This window comes from Oncorhynchus masou, chromosome 29 (genome assembly GCF_036934945.1).
Source record: "Oncorhynchus masou masou isolate Uvic2021 chromosome 29, UVic_Omas_1.1, whole genome shotgun sequence".
Taxonomy (NCBI): domain Eukaryota; kingdom Metazoa; phylum Chordata; class Actinopteri; order Salmoniformes; family Salmonidae; genus Oncorhynchus; species Oncorhynchus masou.
This window is the reverse complement of record NC_088240.1, coordinates 17,831,275-17,841,719: the sequence shown is the minus strand read 5'-3', so window position 1 is coordinate 17,841,719 and position 10,445 is coordinate 17,831,275.

Sequence of the window (10,445 nt, the reverse complement as noted above, 5' to 3'; positions counted from 1 at the left end):
AGCAGCACCCTTGGAGCACTTATGGGTAAAGTGCAATGGCACAATGGTGGTATACAGGGATAATGAAGCTGATCTGAAGCAGATTTCCCAACAGGGGGTTCAAACCAGCAACACTCTGGTTACCGGCCCGCCTCTAACCTCGAGGTTAGCGCATGCCCTGTAGACACACACACACACACTCTGGGTCAACCACGTGTTGTGTGTGTGTTTCTGTCACATCCAGCCATCAGACAGTGTCCCCAAAGGAGAAGTTAGAGGCTTAATGTTAAACCCTACTAAACACAGGTTGATAGGACTAATTAGCAGGGTATATTAATAATTAGCTGTGTTTATTAATAATTAGCAGGGTATATTAATAATTAGCGAGGCATGAGGCTCCCGTCAACTTGGCCGTCAACATGGTCGTGACACATGTTGGGGGGGATGGGGATCCTTCAGTTAGGATGAACATGTTTACCTTTGAGATGTGGTTGCAGGATTTAGGGTATCTAATGCATATTGATGTATCTCTCCACTGAGTGTCTCTATAGGCAGTATTAACTCATTTGAGGTCGTCACAACAAGACTGTTAACAATGTTTTCCCTCCTTGGGAACTATTTAGCAGTCTAACAAACCGTTTAACCCTTTGTACGCCATTAGCAACCATGAACACTCAATTATCTCTCTCTCCCCTTCTCTCTTCTCTTTGTCTTTGTCTTTCCTCTTTCTCTCTCTGTATCTCTCTGTCCTCTCTTCTCTCTCTGTATCTCTCTCTGTCCTCTCTTTCTTTCTCTCTCTCTCTCTCTCTCTCTCTCTGTCCTCTCTTTCTCTCTCTGTCTCTCTCTTTCTGTATTGCTCTCTCTTTCTCTTCCCTTTCTCTCTGTCTCTCTCTTCTCTCTCTCCCACCATCTTTCCTCCTTACCTCCCAATTTCTCTGTAATGAGAAGTGTGCAGTCCACAGGGACTGTCTCTGTTATTAGAGCTAATTGGACGTTCCTCGTCAGCAACGGAGAGAAGAAAGGAAACAATTAGTGTGTACATAGTGCCTGTGTTACGGAAACAGATCTTTCCCCTGTCACAAGGAGCTCTCGCTGCATGGCCACACATCTAATCAGCAACCCCCTGCTTAATTACTTGAGGTCAATTAGAACTTGTAGAAATGACCTAACCAACTTGACATTATTGGTAATTCAAAGGGGAAATCAAAATGGTGTTACTGTTTTGACTACCGATTATCAATGCTGCCAGAGAGTGTGTGTGTGTGTGTGTGTGTGTGTGTGTGTGTGTGTGTGTGTGTGTGTGTGTGTGTGTGTGTGTGTGTGTGTGTGTGTGTGTGTGTGTGTGTGTGTGTGTGTGTGGTATGGGTAGAAGTGGACACTATTCTACCCATAACATGCATGCATAACCTCTTTTCTAAATGTTCACACTTTTTGTCGGATTTGGTCACACATTAAAGCAAACACATTCAATCTTCTCTGCTCCAGCTGCAGTAACCATTATGGGTGTTGGGCCAATAACCGAAAGGCTGCTAGATCGAGTCCCTGAGCTGACAAGGTAAAAATCTGTTATTCAGCCCTGAACAAGGCAGTTAACCCACTATTCCTAGGCTATCATTGAAAATAAGAATTTGTTCTTAACTGACTTGCCTAGTTAAATAAAACATTGAAATGCTAAGAGAAAGCAGATAAGAAACAGAAAATGTGTAGTTTCCTTCAAAGACCTCAAAAGCATGAAACCAGAGAACAGTGCACAAGCTTTAGCTACAGTAAACACAATTTAACACCAGACAATTGTAAAATACAACAGTCAACACAATATTCACAAAGTCATGGCAGAGAGTCAAACACTCACTTATCAAGCAACACACACAAAGGATTCAATACAGGGATTAAAACTGTAAAGGCTTAAATACAAGCCCCCCAAGAAGACTACTGAGACCTCAGAGAGACAAATAAACACCCCTTCTCAGCTGAAAGAACAATGGTCTGAAACGAGCAGGCAGAGGATGGAAGGCAGCCCCCATCTCAGCACAGCTCGACTCAACCAATGTTCATTTGTGGAACAGAGCCATGACACCCTGTCCCTCAGGGTGGGGATTGATACATGAACACATCCAAAATCCTTAATTATTGATGAGAAGTGCCATTTCTCAGGGGAAATGTCTGTCCATGTTATAGAAGAACATCGACCTATTGTATCCACATAGTGTCTGCACCTTCTCATGAAGAATGGATTAGTAGGAATAGATTACAACCAGGCACTATACTCGTCCTCCTCTTCCTCCTCACCTTCTGGCCTGCTATCACTCTCTGCAGAGCGCTGCCCCCTCTTGGTGGAGAGATAGTAGTGCTAGAGGTTTTAGACGCACGACAGTCAGTACAGCATTATAGTCTACGCTTCCTAAAATAGTTATTCCATTTCATATCTTAGCTCACTATAGAATATCTGAGCACAGAACTTTCCACAATTTATACACCGATGGCCAGTCGCCAGGTGGAAGAGTCACTGGTTCTTTACGTATGGGTGCTCTGATTTCAACATAGTGCTCACCAAAACATGTTGAAGACTTTCTTACAACATTTCATTCTAGCCCTTGGTTCACTCCAGACCTGATTGTCCTTGACCAGCACAAAAACATCCTGTGGCGTTCTGCATCGGCATTTAATTGTCCCCAGCGATAGTTAGGAACCAATATACACAGGCAGTTAGGAAAGCAAATGCTAGCTTTTTTCAAACATACATTTTCATCCTGTAGCACAAACTCCAAAAAGTTCTGGGACACTGTAAAGTCCATGGAGAATAAGAGCACCTCCTCCCAGCTGCCCACTGTACTGAGGCTAGGAAACACTGTCACCACCGATAAATCCGTGATAATTGATCATTTCAAGAAGCATTTTTCTACGGCTGGCCATGCTTTCCACCTGGTTACCCCGACCCCAGTCAACAGCCCTGCACCCCTCACTGCAACTTACCCAAGCCTCCCCATTTCTCCTTCACCCAATTCCAGATGGCTGAAAAATCTGGACCCCTACAAATCAGCCGGGCTACACAATCTGGATCTTCTCTTTATAAAAGTGTCCGCCAAAATTGTTGCAACCCCTATTACTAGCCTGTTCAACCTCTCTTTCGTATCGTCTGAGATCCCCAAATATTGGAAAGCTGCCGCGGTCATCCCCCTCTTCAAAGAGGGAGACACTCTAGACCCAAACTGCTACAGACCTATATCTATCATACACTGCCTTTCTAAGGTCTTCCAAAGCCAAGTTAACAAACAGATCACAGACCATTTCGAATCCCACCTTCTCCGCTATGCAATCTGGTCATGGGTGCACCTCAGCCACGCTCAAGGTCCTAAACGACATCTTAACCACCATCGATAAGAGACAATACTGTGCAGCTGTATTCATCATTGACTCTGTCAATCACCACAGACTTATTGCCAGACTCAACAGCCTTGGTTTCTCAAATGACTGCCTCGCCTGGTTCACCAACTACTTTTCAGATATAGTTCATTGTGTCAAATCCGAGAGCCTGTTGTCCGGACCTCTGGCAGTCTCTATGGGGGTGCCACATGGTTCAATCCTTGGGCTGACTCTTTATTCTGTATACATCAATGATGTCTCTCTTGCTGCTGGTGATTCTCTGATCCACCTCTACGCAGATGACACCATTCTGTATAATTCTGGCCCTTCCAAACGAGCTTCAATGCCATACAACTCTCCCTCCGTGGCCTCCAACTTCTCTTAAATGTAAGTAAAACTAAATGCATGCTCTTCAACCAACCGTTGCCCACACCTGCCTGCCCGTCCAGCCCTACTCTGGATGGTTCTGACTTATGAATATGTGGACAATTACAAATACCTAGGTGTCTGGTTAGACTGTAATGTCTCCTTCCAGACTCACATTAAGCATCTCCAATCCAAAATTAAATCTAGAATTGGCTTCCTACTTCACAACAAAGCCTCCTTCACTTATGCTGCCAAACATACCCTTGTAAAACTGACTATCCTACCGATCCTTGACTTTGGCGATGTCATTTACAAAATAGCCTCCAATACTATACTCAGCAAATTGGATGCAGTCTATCACAGTGCCATCCATTTTGTCACCAAGCCCCATATACTACCCACCACTGCGACTTGTATGCTCTCGTTGGCTGGCACTCGCTTCATATTCGTCGCCAAACCCACTGGCTCCAGGTCATCTATGAGTCTTTGCTAGGTAAAGCCCCACCTTATCTCAGCTCACTGGTCACCATAGCAGCACCCACCCGTAGCACACACTCCAGCAGGTATATTTAGCTGGTCACCCCCAAAGCCAATTCCTCCTTCGGCAGCCTTTCCTTCCAGTTCTCTGCTGCCAATGAATGGAACGAATTGCAAAAATCACTGAAGCTGGAGACTCATATCTCCCTCTCTAGCTTTAAGCATCAGCTGTCAGAGCAGCTCACAGATCACTGCACCTGTACATAGCCCATCTGTAAATAGCCCATCCAACTACCTCATCCCCATACTGTTATTTATTTGATTTATTTTGCTCCTTTGCACCCTAGTATTTGGGGCGGCAGGGTAGCCTAGTGGTTAGAGTATTGGCCTAGTGGTTAGAGTATTGGCCTAGTAACCAAAAGGATGCAAGTTCAAATCCCCAGCTGACAAGGTACAAATCTGTCATTCTGCCTCTGAACAAGGCAGTTAACCCACTGTTCCTAGGCAATCAATGAAAATATGAAATTGTTCTTAACTGACTTGCCTAGTTAAAGGTAAAATAATAATCTCTACTTGCACACTCATCCTCTGCACAGCTATCACTCCAGTATTTCTTTGTAATTATTTCACCACTGTGGCTTTTCCTACCTATGGCCTGACCACCCTTATCCTACCTCATTTGCACACACTGTATATAGACTTTTCTATTGTATAACTGACTGTATGTTTGTTTATTCCATGTGTTGTTGTTTGTGTCGCACTGCTTTGCTTTATCTTGGCAAGGTCGCAGTTGTAAATGGGAACTTGTTCTCAACTAGCCTACCTGGTTAAATAAAGGTGGAAAAGCTCCCTGGTGAAAGGTTTTGGCTAAATGGATTCATCGGACTTCTTGGTAGTTAAGGACCTATTGTTCAACACCCCTTTATTGTCCAACCCCAGCAGGCTACAGGCCCGGGCTTGGTCCAGTAGGATCATCAGGATTCGTATGTCATATCTCTGCACTCTATATGGAGCTGGAGTCAAGTCAGACTGAACTAAGAAGGGCTTGAGTCCGGGGAAACAAGAGGCAGCGTGATCATCTATTGTCTGTGTTGTTGTTTCCATTCGATTTCAACTGTTGTCACCCTCAGACAGTACCACAGATGTCTGGTCAACTTTGTCAACAGCCTGCCTCATTGTTGTGGAGGAAATAATCTCCAGTGCGCCTGCAGGGGTTGTGGCATCCTCAATCTATTTTACTGGCAGCTGTGTGTCCAAGCCTGGCACGCAATACTACACCAACCATGTCATATTATAGATGGGGAAGAGAGGTGTTTTTTTTCTCTCTTCTCCCTTCTTTTCTATGCTGAAAACATGTAGTAGAATCAAAACCTTATATTTCACTTCATTCAAAAGATGGTCTAGGCTCAGACTAACCCTGGGACTCCACAGTAGCCTAGTGGATGAAGTGAGTTGCTGCCAATGTGATGTGAATGTGTAATAATCAAGGCTCTCCCTACAATAGCATTTAACGCACCTATACTGCCACCTTGTGGAGTATCCCTTCCCTTGACCATTAGGCCTACACTACCACCTAGTGAATACGGGACTGCACTGCGTGTGTGCTCAAATGGGGAAAATGGCCCTTCCTACTATTGACAAAGACGAAGAGATAAGGGTTATTTCTTAAAACCTCTCCACTACCTCATACAATATTTACTATCTGCCTTGTTTCAGGACAGTAAAAACAACTAATTGTGCTTCCTTGGTAAAGAGTCTGGAAGAGTACTACAACATACATAAAATAACCACAGAAGAACAGATTTTGTCTGCATTTAATTTAATCAGAACACAATTTTAATCATCATACCAGTAGTTTTCCAAAAGATCATGACCTGTGAGATTGTTTTATAAATCATTTCATCAAAGTCATTTGTAAAAAATAATAATAAAGAAGTTACTGAACTGTAGCATTTAGAATATTACAATATATCAGTCGTATAATAGTAATCATAATAATCATAATTGTAATGATACTTCTATATGCCTTCAAAACCTTTTTAAATAATCATATAGCTTTCACTCTGTCAAACACACACAGTCCCATAACCTCTCTCAACAAGGTTGTGAAGGAGGACAATTCTATTGGTTAAGCGACACCGCATTCTCTTCTGCTTTAACAAAAATGCAACCAATGATTTCAGACACTCAAAGGGGAAAAAATTCAAGAAGAAGATTATAGAAACATGACATCAACTCAAAACGCAAGATAACCTGAAAGCAAAGACATACATAATACATGGTTCAGCATTCAAGAGGACATATTTCCAAACCCCAAAAAAGGAATGGGCTTCTGCATAGATCCACACGAGATAGAACGTTACCATGGTTAAAAAGAGGGAGGGAGAGACAGAAAGATATATTTCTATCTGGGAGTAGCACACAGGAAAGAGTGGGACAGGATAAGAACAGTATAGACGTCTTTAGATTGGGTCATGGTAATCATTTGGAAGACCACGTTACATAGAGTACAACATCATGGGCCATTGTGATCCAGATTATATTGATAGGGCCTTAGACAACATTAGCATGATAACATCTGCCTTGTTGTGAAATTGTTTGATATTACAACACTGTTGGAGCTAGAAACACAAACATTTCGCTACACCCGCAGTGACCAATAAAATTTGATTTGATTTAGATTTAATAGGGAATCTAACATAGCAAATCACAGCAGAGTTGCATGCATGCCTGCATTGACCATATTGAAATTAGATACATTTATATCCATTGGATTTCATAAAGTCTATCTTTGTTTTGGAAAAAGCTAAGTTACAGTAATTTCTATGATGAGTCCATGGCAAGTTATTGTCAGTAAAAGAGCATGGAGAACAACACACACTGTTGTCATCAGCCAGGACAGCCATTGGTGGTGCATGATGCATTACTGCATGTAAAATGGACGTCTACATGTGTATGCCTTGGTGTGTGTGATGACTGATGACTGACCACCAAGCTAGTGTAATCAAAACGGATTTATTAGCTAGCCTGTTGTCAACATCACATCAACTACGGAGGCCCCCGAGGATCAACCTTGACCACACAGTATATACTTACAGTGTGTTGTAAAGACAGTTACAGTATGTATACTGGTTCAGGGTCACAACATGGTCCATAAGGTCATTGGATCTCAACCTTTTAGCAAATATGGAAAATGGGAAAATCAAGCGCAAGACAAGAATAATTTTATTAGAATGTTCTAGGGCCTTCTTTTGTGTGTGTTTGTTAGTGTGTGTGTGTGGGGGGGAGCAGCTAACATGCTAACATAGTATTTTTAGAACACCTTTAATGAGGGCAGCAGGATGGGGCTAGTAATATTGTAGTTGCTGAGAAGAGACTTATATTTGGTGATGCTTATATTGTCTCTCAGTACATACTATTTAGAGCTCTCTAAAAGAAGCATGGCTTTATTCTGGGCTTGTGTAGGATTCTCTTGCATACTGTAACTTAGATAGGGCTCTACTTGTACAGATCACATGTCCATTTGCCCTTCCAGTCTCTAAAGTGCCCTTTTGTTTTGGGTAATTATGTAAAACAATTTTGTATACAGTTTTTGTTGTTGTTGTTGTTCTGAACCCACTGCCGGCAAGTCATGGTTAAACGAGTTTAACTATGTGTAATTTAATTAGCCATTAAGAAGTGGCCATCTATTGCTTTTATGTAACTACATTTTACAAAAATATAAATGCAACATGCAACAATTTCAAAGATTTTAATGAGTACAGTTCACATGTGGAAATCAGTCAATTGAAATAAATTCATTAGACCATATTCTATGGATTTTGCAACCGGGAATACAGATATGCATCTGTTGGTCAAAAATAAAAAAGGTAGGGGCGTGGATCAGAAAACTCGTCAGTAGGGCCTCCTGAGTGGCGCAGCGGTCTAAGGCACTGTATCGCAGTTCTAGAGGCGTCACTACAGACTTGGGTTCGATCCCGGGCTGTAACACAACCGGCTGTGTTAGAGTCGAGAGTCCCAAGGTGCGGCGCACAATGGCCCAGCGTCGTCCGGGTTAGCGGAGGGTTTGGCCGGGTGGGGCTTTACTTGGTTCATCGCGCTCTAGCGACTCCTTGTGGTGGGCCGGGCGGCTGCAGGCTGTCGTCAGTTGAACAGTGTTTCCGCCGACACTGTCTGGCTTCTGGGTTAAGAAGGCTGGTGTTAAAAAGTGTGGTTTGGCGGGTCATGTTTCGGAGGATGCATGACTCAAGCTGTAGCGATGAGACAGGATTGAAATTGAGGAGAAAGGTGGGGTGAAATACCCCCCCCCCAAAAAAAAAAATCTATCTGGTGTCTGACCACCATTTGCCTCATGTAACGTGACAAATCTCTCACATAGTTGATCAGGCTGTTGATTTTAGCCTGTGGAATGTTGTTCCACTCTTCTTCATTGGCTGTGCGATCCAGAGCATCCCAAACATGCTCAATGGGTGATAAGTCTACTGGGTATGCAGGCCAAAGAAGAACTGGGACATTTTCAGCTTTCAGGAATTGTGTACAGATCCTTGTGACATGGGGCTGAGCATTATCATGCTGAAACATGACGTGATGGCACGATAATAGGCCTCACGATCTCGTCACTGTATCTCTGTACCTGCACATTTCCATCAGCAAACCGCTCGCCCACACAACACCATACACACATCTGCCTGGTACAGTTGAAACCGGGATTGATCTGTGAAGAGCACATTCTTAGGTACCAGTGGCCATCTAAGGTATACATATGCCAACTGAAGTTTTTTATGACTCCGAACTGCAGTTAGGTCAAGACCCTGGTAAGGTCAAGGAGCACCCGATGAACTTCCCTAAGATCGTTTCTGACAGTTTGTGCATAAATTCTTCAGTTGTGCAAACCCAGTTTCATCAGCTGTCCGGGTGGCTGGTCTCAGACGATGTGAAGAAGGCGGATGTGAAGGTCCTGTGCTGGCGTGGTTACATGTGGTCTGCGGTTGTGAGGCCGGATGGATGTGAACATTCAAATCTCTGGCAACAGCTCTGGTGAACATTCCTGCAGTCAGCATGCCAATTGCATGCTCCCTCAAAACTTGAGACATCTGTGGCATTGTGTTGTGTGACAAAACTGCACGTTTTTCTGTAATGATCATGCTGTTTAATCAGCTTCTAGATATGCCACACATGTCAGATGGATGGACTATCTTGGCAAAGGAGAAATGCTCACTAATAGGGATTTAAACACATTTGTGCACAAAATTTGAAACAAAAACATTTTTGTGCATCTGGAACATTTCTGGGATCTTTTATTTCAGCTCATGAAACATGGGACCAACACTTTACATGTTGCCTTTTATTTGTATTCAGTATAAATAATCAAAGTCAAAATTGCTAGAGTCTGTGACCGCTGTTGCAGAAACATATTTTTTGGGTTGTCCGTTTTATAGTTTGCCTTCCCGAAACGTTTGTTTACAGCCCTGCTGTGACATCACACACTCTTACTGATTTCGGTTTTGGGCTAGGGTCCACGTTCTTCATTTTGCTTTGTCAACCATCCTCAACCATCCTCTCTCATGTTATTTTTTTACATAAGCCTACCCTCCCTCCATCTGAATCTGTGTCTCTCTCTTTTTAACTCCTCTCTCAGATGGACAGACAGAATGAGTCTGTTTACTAGAAGATTATTTTCAGATGTGCAGAAGTATTGTAGGTATAATGCTGATGTAGGTCTATAGGGATGAGGTGATGATAGAGGTGTAATGCTGATGTAGGTCTATAGGGATGAGGTGATGATAGAGGTGTAATGCTGATATAGGTCTATAGGGATGAGGTGATGATAGAGGTGTAATGCTGATGTAGGTCTATAGGGATGAGGTGATGATAGAGGTGTAATGCTGATGTAGGTCTATAGGGATGAGGTGATGATAGAGGTGTAATGCTGATGTAGGTCTATAGGGATGAGGTGATGATAGAGGTGTAATGCTGATGTAGGTCTATAGGGATGAGGTGATGATAGAGGTGTAATGCTGATGTAGGTCTATAGGGATGAGGTGATGATAGAGGTGTAGGTCTATAGGGATGAGGGGAGGATAGAGGTGTAATGCTGATGTAGGTCTATAGGGATGAGGTGATGATAGAGGTGTAATGCTGATGTAGGTCTATAGGGATGAGGGGAGGATAGAGGTGTAATGCTGATATGGTCTATAGGGATGAGGTGATGATAGAGGTATAATGCTGATGTAGGTCTATAGGGATGATGTGATGATAGA